Source organism: Periplaneta americana, chromosome 2 (assembly GCF_040183065.1).
Source record: "Periplaneta americana isolate PAMFEO1 chromosome 2, P.americana_PAMFEO1_priV1, whole genome shotgun sequence".
Taxonomy (NCBI): domain Eukaryota; kingdom Metazoa; phylum Arthropoda; class Insecta; order Blattodea; family Blattidae; genus Periplaneta; species Periplaneta americana.
In genome coordinates, this window is record NC_091118.1 from 83,221,008 (window position 1) to 83,231,841 (window position 10,834).

The following is a 10,834-nucleotide window of genomic DNA, read 5'->3' on the forward strand; positions in this document are numbered from 1 at the left end:
AAAATTCACGAGAGCACTCTTACCCGACCGCGCTACCTTATATATTATTGGGGTGGTCCTTATATGACCTGAAAAAGTTGCTATCCTCTCATCTAGTAGTACACCATTAAAAACGGACATGTGTCAAAAATTGTAGGTTATGCTAAACGATGTTTAATTTCATGCAGAATGTGCCATACTGATATATGGGTAATAGGTCCAACATCATTCACAGTTTACTCACAGATTGCAAGCAGGGGTAGAAGTACCATATATTGTAGCCAAAGTAAAGAATTAATAATTTCGAGGGAAAAATTGTTCCGGAGCAGGGTATCGAACCCGGGACCTTTGGTTTGACGTACCAACGCTCTACCACTGAGCTACTCGGGAACTCTAACCGACACCGATCCAATTTTTTCCTCTATATCCACAGACCTCAAAGTGGGCCCACTTTGAGGTCTGTGGATATAGAGGGAAAAATTGGATCGGTGTCGGTTAGAGTTCCCGAGTAGCTCAGTGGTAGAGCGTTGGTACGTCAAACCAAAGGTCCCGGGTTCGATACCCTGCTCCGGAACAATTTTTCCCTCGAAATTATTCAAATCAACTTTACAGGGAGTTATACCTGAAATCTTGATTTGCAAAGTAAAGAATGTTTCCACAGATAGGTCTATCTATTTATAAAACATAATAATAAATAAATAGATAAGTAAATAAGTAAATAAATGAATATACAAATATATATATATATATATATATATATAAGTAAATAACTAAATAAGAAAAAGAATAAGTAAACAAATAAACGCATAAAAACACAAATAAATAAAACATGAAAAATACACATACATAGTCTACGCAAATAAAAATAAGTAAATAAATAAATAAACGAATTCATGAATACATAAGTAAGTTAGTAAGTGAGTGAGTGAGTGAGCGAGCGAGCGAGCGAAAGAAAGAAAGAAAGAAAGAAAGAATGAATAGATAAATAAGTAAAGAAGTAGGAGATATGAGTAAAAACGTAAAGTGTAAATAAGTAAAGAAGTAAATAAATAAATATTACCTTAAATTTGTCATCAATATCCTTAATATTTGCGCCGTTTTCTAGGCGTTCAATAATATGTACGTTGTCAAAAATACTTAGGCGTGACATGGTGCCTTACTGCCTTGAATTCTCGTCACAACAACAGACCCCATTGTGCTGTTTTCTGCTTTCTTTAGACTCAAACGCATTCTACTAAATCTGCCGAGAAGTGTAACGCCGCGACCATTGAAATACGTCCTCTCAGTCTGAAGTTACAGCAGATCTTACTAAAACTGAGCTGCAATCGGCACCATTTTTTCCCTCGCTATGCTGTGTTGACGTCATCAGTGGATGTGATTGTTATGTTATCTCGTGAATAATAATATCCTCTACACGATGGTATATGACACTTAGCTCTAGATTGTATAATTTCTGAGACATAAGCTTGACCGCGCCGTGTTAAAAATGTCGCGTGTCGTTTTCATACAGCCATCCATACCTAGGACCGAAAGAATACACGTATTAACATCAAAGAAATGTAAATTAAAGTAGCGTAAAATATTATTTTCCTACGCTTGCAAATTACACGTCGAGATTTATCATAATCAAGCCAACGACAGTCAGAACATGACAACCGAAGCAAGGACAGCGGAAGTCAATCAAGTTAAGCTCTGAGTTGAAAGCATTTGGAAATCAGAAGATAAGCATAGGCCTACTCTAAGTCTATTCCGCATGTAAATACATACCACAACTTTGGTCATGCCTGATATAGCTACTGTAGATGACACTTGGTGACTGATAACATGTGCTGATACCTGTCTCAAATGTTGTCACAAGGAACAGTTGAATGACTCGAGAGCTGTGATTTCTGTAGTGTAGTTATCTCATCACACATGATCAGATGGACATTTGAAGAACAGTTGTAACTCTTCAAATTCTACTTCAAGACGTTACACATTCAGATTGGAGGAAATATTCCGACATTCTATTTAAAGGTAGGTCAAATAAAATTTTGAGTAAAATATACTAGCCTATTTTCTTGAGACGAGCAGCTGCTTCGAAAGTTGGTGTATTTCATTTAATTTTATCTGATGTATCCGTAAACAATTTCAGTTTTCAAGAGAGTCAAGACAGTTTGGTATTCAAATTGAGAATATAGCTCATTCGTATAATTCTGTGAATATAGGCTAATAAGAATTTATATGAAATATTATCATTACTAGACCGCGGAATTTCATACAATTGCATGTTATTATTGATTTGGCACATTGAAAAAGTAAAAATGGATCTTTGGCTACAATGGTTTTTACGTTCGAATAAAGCCAACTTTATTTTGTATAAATGCATATTCTGGGGGTTTTTCCTTTTCAAGGCATATATATTTTTATTTTGCATATTTAAATGCATTTATTAACAACTTTTCTTGTTTTGCTCGTTTTATTATCTGATTTGAAATTTGTATTTCCAAGAAATATAAAAATTATGTGAGAAATAAAACCGATAATTGGTTAATTACTGTTGAAGATATTAAATTGTTTCGACGACGATGAATATTTCTCCCTAGTATAAGTTGGATCGTTTTCCATTTCATGAAGCAGACTCTGTGTACTAGTGTAGGCCTAGTGTTTCAGGAGCAGGGCGAAAATACTTATCGCCTAGATGTCATTCAGACTTTTACTCTGATTTCGTAGAACCAAAAACCGAATCTATTTAGACACATGAGACAATGAAGTTGAGTGTTATTTATTTAAGTCTTGAAATTGTTGCGACGACAATGCTGTTAGTGCGCTCTGATTTCATAGAAACAAACTGAATGTAGGCCTATTTAAACACTTTCGACAATGAAATCACTTGTCATATCATGTGATGTCGAGAAATCATTCTCGGCATATAAACTAACTGATATTCTGACTGATAAGAGAAGTAGTTTCACAGTAGAGAACCTGGAAAAATCGTTCGTTGTTTACTACCATAGTAATTATGGGAAAGGCAAAGTAATTTTGAAAAGAAATTGGAAAGTGGAAATGTACCAATTAAAATAGGTTAGCCTACATAGTTACATAAAATGAATAATTAGGTCTAATACATTTAGGCCTATAGAAAAAAAGTTTCACTAAAAATTATGGTTACTTTAAATTATTTTCATTCGTATCATATTACTAAACCAAATAAACCTCTAAAGTGTATTTTTGCTGCATATACTTCAAATTTTAGCGCATATTTGAACAACTTTTATTGCATAGTTGCCTGCATATTTTGAGGGCTTTTAGAGCATAAAGTTCCATAGTCTAGTCACTTGTGACTACATAGATATTTATTAATTTTAGATAATTCAAAACAGCTTTTCGGTTACAAATTTGAAGAAAAATGCTTGCTTTTCGAATTAAACTTCAATGAGGTATTGTATAAAACATGAAAAGGTATTACAATGTTTTTAAATAAGGTAATAAAGAATGAGAGGGTATAAAATAGATTACTAGACAGATTAACCAGCGACATTTGTCCACAGTTTGCACGTCCATCTTAAATTTTCGTCATATTCTGATTTTAATTCGCAGAAATTTCATGTCCATAACATTTCTGTCCATAGGTCTATATTTAGGTTCACTCTATAAAGTCGTCCATTTTATTATTTCGTCCATCATACACTACGTATTGTCCACATAAGCTTATAGTTTGGTCAATTAATAGCCTACATTTTTGTCTGACGATTTTTCAAGTCACTGCGGACTAAAGCAAGGAGATAAAGTATCATCTTTACTTTTTAACTTTGCTCTAGAATATGCCATTAGGAAAGTCCAGGATAACAGAGAGGGTTTGGAATTTAACGGATTGTAGCAGCTTCTTTCCTATCCGAATGACGTGAATATGTTAGAAGAAAATCCACAAATGAACAAGGAAAACACGGAGATTATACTTGAAGCTAGTAAGGAGATAGGTTTGGAAGTAAACTCAAAGGAAGAAAGTATATAATTCTTTCTTGTGACTAGAACATAGTAGCCTACGAAATGTAAATATAAATTTGGAAATGTATCCTTTGAAGTGGTGAAAAAATGCAAGTACCTAGGAGCAACAGTAACAAATATAAATTACATTCGAGAGGAAATTAAATGCAAAATGAATATGAGAAATGCCTGTTATTATTAAGATGAGAAGCTTTTGTCATTCTGTCTGCTGTCAAAAAAGCTCAAAGTTGGAATTTATAAAACAGTTTTACTACCGGTTGTGAAACTTGGACTCTCACTTTGACAGACGAACAGAGGTTAAGGGTGTTCGACAATAAGGTTCTTAGAAAAATATTTGGAACTAAGAGGGATGAAGTTACAGGAGAATGAAGAAAGTTACACAGCGCAGAACTGCACGCATTGTATTCTTCACCTAATATAATTGGGAACATTAAATCAGACGTTTGAAATGGGCAGGACATGTAGCACGTATGCGTGAATTCAGAAATGCATATAGAATATTAGTTGGAAGACTTTTGGAGAGGCCGAAATATAGATGGGAGGATAATATTAAAATGGATTTGAGGGAGGCGGGATATGATGCAAGGGACTGGATTAATCTTGCTCAGGATTAGAGTGGATGGCGGGCTTATGTGAGGGCTGCAATAAACTTCCGGGGTCCTTAAAAGTAATTTGTATGTAAGTGAGTAGGTAAGTTTTTTTAGTAGGTTATTTTACGACGCTTTATCAACAACTTAGGTTATGTAGCGTCTGAATGAGATGACGGTGATAATGCCGGTAAAATGAGTCCGGGGTCCAGAACGGAAACTTACCCAGCATTTGCTCATATTGGGTTGAGGGAAAACCCCAGAAAAAACCTCAACCAGGTAACTTGCCCCGACCGGGAATCGAACCCGGGCCACCTGGTTTCGCGGGCAGACGCGCTAGCCGTTATTCCACAGGTGTGGACAGTAGGTAAGTAATAGCCTACATTTAAAATCAATATTAAGTTAAACATACAAATGCATGCATGTACGTTAAAAATAATTTAATATTACATTTTGGAAAGCATATAAAATTCTAAATGAATACATTTAATTATTTTCTGCTTCCTCTTCAAATCTCCCGTCAGTATTGTGCGATTTAATTCTATAGCCGTTGACAAACCTAAATGATATTATTACTACAGCTATAGCCTATTCTTGTTAACTCTATTCTCTATTGGACCATGATTTCTTATTTACAACTTTTGTATTGGATAATAACAGTCCTATCTGTGACCACTAGCAAGTTGTAATTCTAATATCTAATTGTCCATTTGATCTCATTTTAGACCTATGTGATGCAAAAATTTCCATACTGATGCATGGTGTGTCACGATCGACTTTTGAAATTTTGAGAGCCAGCCATCAGTGAATTATTAGGACCTAGTTCTCTGTATTCTATTGAGCACGAGATCATAAACGTTTCACGACGGCCGGGAAAATTGTGGAGCACTGCCCTCCTTCGTCTTACAGATCTTTCCTAAGATACGTAAGTGGTTTCATAATATATCATTAGATCACGTACAGCGTCGTGGATTCTTTCTAGAAAGTGATCCAAATTGTTATCAGTGTGATTTAGGAGTGTGAATGAAAACCCATCAGTCCACTAATGTTCTGAAGAAGGCCCATAACAGGCCGAAACATGGTAACCAGATACGATAGAATTTAACACGAGAAAGACAAATAATACATATTCCGAAGTGATATAGTGTTAAAAGTTGTGTAAACAAGATGCATACGACTAATGTCGCGTTTTATCACCACTGAAATGTTGCTTTATGCCTACCTTCACAGCATGCCACCAAATTGCTGTGAGAAATGAAACGATAATCCTTTCACAATACAGTTACATAGAACAACCTGTACGGAGTTCATTAGGTACGCTTATTTTGAAGTCCGTCACAATAAAGTGAGAAGACATATCGACATTTAACGCAACCTCGGACACAGAGGGCCAGCATTCTACCGACTGCACCACCCCGGCTGACGTGATGTATGTATGTATGTATGTATGTATGTATGTATGTATGTATGTATGTATGTATGTATGTATGTATATGTGCATGTAAGACAGGGGTGCAGAACTATGGAAGAGAGAGATGGAAGCAGGGGGAAAGAGTTTGTTCCCCCATCCACGTATCAATGACGTTTGACAAGCACACTGAATACATATCTCCTCTCCCCGTACCATATCCAATGATGCGAGGGTTGAAGGGAAGGGATGAGTTACGTGTTCCGGTTTGTGACGTCTGCCGAAATTGAAGCACAGTTTTGCATCCCTGATATAGGATATGATGGTGTTCTTTGTAATTATGATACCTTCTCTGAGCTGACTATTCGGTGTACTGTTGAAGCGAAGCTCGTTCGCGCGCTATTTCTTATACATCCCTGAGATACGTAGCCTATGAAACAATTTGTGAGGATTCGTCACACTTTTATGTAGCTTATCTGCTGTCTCTTCCACATTCTAATTTTTGTTTAATTTCCTGGACTCCTTGTAAAACCATCGCAGCGTTCACTTCTTTTCTACTGACTTTGGTTTACCATAGGCCTAACATCTTTCAACTGTCGCGGAATCGATTTCTTCAAATTCTTTTACAAGCTTCCATAATGATGACAATCTCCATATCTCACTTCCTTTTAGAGTCTTGTAGCTTCTCAGTGAGCCGGATCAATCTCTATTGTCTATTACATTAATTTAATAAAGCCAATTCGTACTTTTATAGGAAAAATTATAATTTTCGTATAAATAAAAAAACACATTATCTCACTCAAGAACAATATGATATAAAATTTATGTTCTTTAAGAAATTATTTCATTTACCATTCTGATTCAAATTTAAACAGACATTTTTCTTAAAAAGAAAAATCATTTTACTTAGAGCTATGAACAAAACTATTGTTATTTTCTTTAAACTGAAATATTAACAAAATTTTGGCAATAAGCTCACGGAAAGCGGTTGAAAACTGGGAGTAGAAACTTAGCATTTGTTGCTAATAGAAAGTAATAAGAAATACGAATCACAAAAGCAGATTAGTAAAATATATTTAATCATCTTGTTTTAGATTTCGAAAATATGTCGATATGCAATCATAGGAAAGTTTAAAATTCTCGCCATTTTATTAAACATTGACTAGAACTTTATAAATAATATGTTAAAGGAGAGGAATGATAAGACAAATTAGATCTAAAGAACACAATTACTCGACATATATCAGGTCGCCAAATATTAATTTGAAATGAGTACAAGGCCAAGCATGAATACGTAGCCAAACAGACATCTTAAAATCTCCTGAAAAACAAATTAATAACAAAACCTGTCCCAAGTTATAAATAGCATCATAAGAAGAGAATGCTACCGCACAACAGACAAGAACGTAAAAAAACAGCAGACATGATGTCATATTTCTGAACAATATCTAAACGCCCTAGTTAGCTATTCGTAGTAGTTAAGGCAATGAGTTTAAATATAAAAATAAATCAATTAAATTTTACATGCGCAGTTATTTCCGATAGTTGGTGAGGCGATGCTGAATAAAGAACTCAACAGGTAATTGTGGAACTTTTACACCAAAGATACTCGTATGCTTAGTACATGCATACATGTGCATGCAATATTATGCAATAATACATTTTGTTTATACGGAGTTGTAATAATCTGTGACCTTAAGTCATGCTGACTGCATGGATAAAAAACTCTTCCTTGAAAAGTCTACTAACAAGATATTCGTAGCTTCAGTGTTGTAGCAACACCACTGAATAGGTTTAAAATAATAGGACTACTGTCATTCCACAGCCAGTTCATTGCAATTCTGGTCTGTACGAAATAGGCTATACACACTAACGGCTCAAGCCAATCCCACTCGCATTAAGTTTGAGGGAGTTAATGTCCGCTGATTCGGTTGGAAAATCGCCTGGACCATGGCCTATTCATGTTTCGAATAGTCATAATTGAAACAATTCCTTAGTTCAAGGTTTAACAATACAAGCGTTGCACCATGAGTCTCCTTCTCTTCTGAAAGGAATGTCAAAAATATAATTATTTATTGTTGTTTATTTCCAATATAACTTGGAAATGAAATATCCTCAGAAATTGTGCCAGGAAAATTTAATGTCACTTTGACTTCTGCATTGCAATCCTAAATGGTACAGCCTACTTACGAAACATTACCTGCAGCCTAGTGATTATTGCAATATTACATATTTTACAAACTCAAATCATCTTCTGACTAAAACAAACTTGAACAAAATTTAGTTACATTCCAAAAGGAGAGACACAACCTTTAAGAACGAATGGGATAAGGTTATTGAAAAGTAAGTTCCCATTTTGAAATTGTGACAAGTTCGTCAGATTTTTAGATTACACAAAAATAAAAACACAAATTTGTTCGTAAAGAAATGAGATTTTATTAAAACACGAATAAATTAAATGTGACCACCACCGTGTTGTTCAATAAGGAATAGTCTTTCTTCTATTGCTACAAACGGCATTAGTAAGCACATTCCTAGGGATGTTTTCAATGACATCCGATATTGACTGTTTGAGTTCTTCACGTGTAATAAGTCTACCAAGAAGTAGCTTTTCTTTTAGATAACCCCATAACCAGTAGTCAGCTGAATTTATGTCTGGTGACCTAGAAGGCTAACTGCTCGGAAAATGCTTACTAATTACACGATCACCAAATGAGTTGCGCAATAGTGTTTTTATATTATTGTGTAGTCTATGTGAGGTGGAGCATGAAAACAATGTTTTCGATTTCATGATTCTGTAACGCTGGTATAGGAAAGTCTTGCAACATTTGAAAATATCGCTGCCCGGTTACAGTCACTGTTTTTGTTTATCCATGTTCAATTTCTCCATAGAGGTACGGTCCTATTACGAAATATGACATAAAACCACGCCAGACAGTAACTTTGATATCATGTAAAGGTAAAACCATTGTAAAAATTATTAAAATTACTCTCTTACTGCCGTCTGTATTCTCAACAACAATTAATTATTGTTTATGTAAGCGTTACACAGTTACCATAGCAACGAAACAGGCATCGACAAAAAAAACCCAAACCTCCTAAACAGTAATGGTACCTATATGAAAACAAATGCTGATATGTACAGAAGATACAGCTGTTTCAAAATGGGTAGCTACTTATTTCTGAATAACCTTATAACTTACTTTGTTTCAAGTTTTCCTGTGTGTAAGCCTATGTGTAAACTTATGAATGCCACACTCTCGACTTGTTCCTAATATCTTTCATAGAACGTTAAAATTGATAGGTCTGAAATTTACAGTGTAGTAGGCTAAACCAAGTCGTTCCTTAATCACCTGTCCAACTGCTGCTTACCAAAGAATTTCAGGCTCAAATCTGAGATGTGTTTCATTCTGGTCAAAGCGACTGTGGTGCAGATTTTACCCAAGTAGGGGAGGCTAGGGCAAAGTGGAATGGATTTTGATATCATCTAATCCTGTCTTTGTGTTTAGTTGTATCACAAAGTTTTTACACACAAACTAAACGTTATACATCTGTCAACATTTAAACACAAAAATAATCTTATAATGAACGAAGACAACAAAGTAATTAGAAAAATAAGAGGACCCTTTAATTTTCCACTTTACCCTCACCAAGAGAGCATAGTGGAAACTCGGAGAGGGCATAGTGGAAATTACGTAACACACTATATAAATGAAAATATTGTTTAAGATACGTAAAACATAAAATAACCATATTTAAAACATTTTCAAGCACTGCAGTTGTCATATAGGCTAGCCTACATAGTCTGGAGAATAATATCAGCACAAAGTTAATGAGTCCAGTCTTTGCATTTACAACACATGATCTAGTCTTCCGATGGTGGGTCAGAATATTGCTCTCCACACCCCAAACAGAAAACATCTTGCTACCTAGGCGTGTGGTTTAGTGTACTGGCGGGATCGTCTTACCGGCCATCGTTTTCACTCCTTTGCCGCCAGGTTTCCATCTGCATCTCGCGGACTGCCTTCTTAAATGGAAATGTCAGTATTTCAGTTTTCTGACAACGTCGTTTTCGATTTGTTTCACCAGTCTGAAGCAGTACGCCTAGGCTTACTTTGGGGGAGTGGAGCAATATCTTCTGGTGTTACATGAGGCTGCACATTCGATGTTCCGCACTTTACTGGGTTGAAAGGCATCTATCTGTGTATTCTCCTGCTTCATTGGGAGACCTATCTTCCCAAAGAATAGCTTATCAATCGAACTACTAGGCTGTACTGGCAATAATGGACAGAATATGGAGCAAAATCATCTTGCGTCCATATGGAAAAAAATTCAGTCCTTGAGAATCCTCTAGTGATATTCTGAAGCACGACCGATTTCTCATAGTCTTCACGGATCAGACCTGCCACATCATATTCACCGATGTGTCTTCCTGGATAGTTCTTCTGGAATTTGTCTACAGCAGCTTCAACATGCGTCTTGAATGGCTTGTGAACTGCAACATCGACAGGCTGCAGCTTGTGTGTTGCGTGTGAAGAAACCGAGAAGATTATGTTCCCAATTTCTGAAGCGAATTCAAGAGCTTGCAATGACTGGTGAGAAGTATGATCGTCAAGAACCAACAACACTGGCTTTTCTTTGTTAGGTCTGACAATTTCTGAAAAAGTTTCAAGCAGTGCAAAAAATCATCTGCATTGATCCGGCCAGACTCTGAGCACCAATTGAAGCAGGATTGCTGGGTAACTTTCGGCGTTGGACCTCAGACTCATTTCGCCATCATTAATTCACATATCAATGATATCATCATTATTGATACCATATCCCGGGTTCAGTTCATGGTGCAGTATGCTGTACTTGTACAATACGGCCGTTC

At 35.8% G+C, this 10,834-nt stretch overlaps 1 non-coding gene across 1 annotated transcript; it reads right to left on the reverse strand.

Annotated features, from left to right (window-relative positions):
• Positions 1–297: 297 nt before the first annotated feature.
• TRNAD-GUC (transfer RNA aspartic acid (anticodon GUC)) lies at positions 298–369 on the reverse strand. Its single transcript has one exon. It is a non-coding gene; the product is annotated as a tRNA-Asp (tRNA).
• Positions 370–10,834: the final 10,465 nt, after the last annotated feature.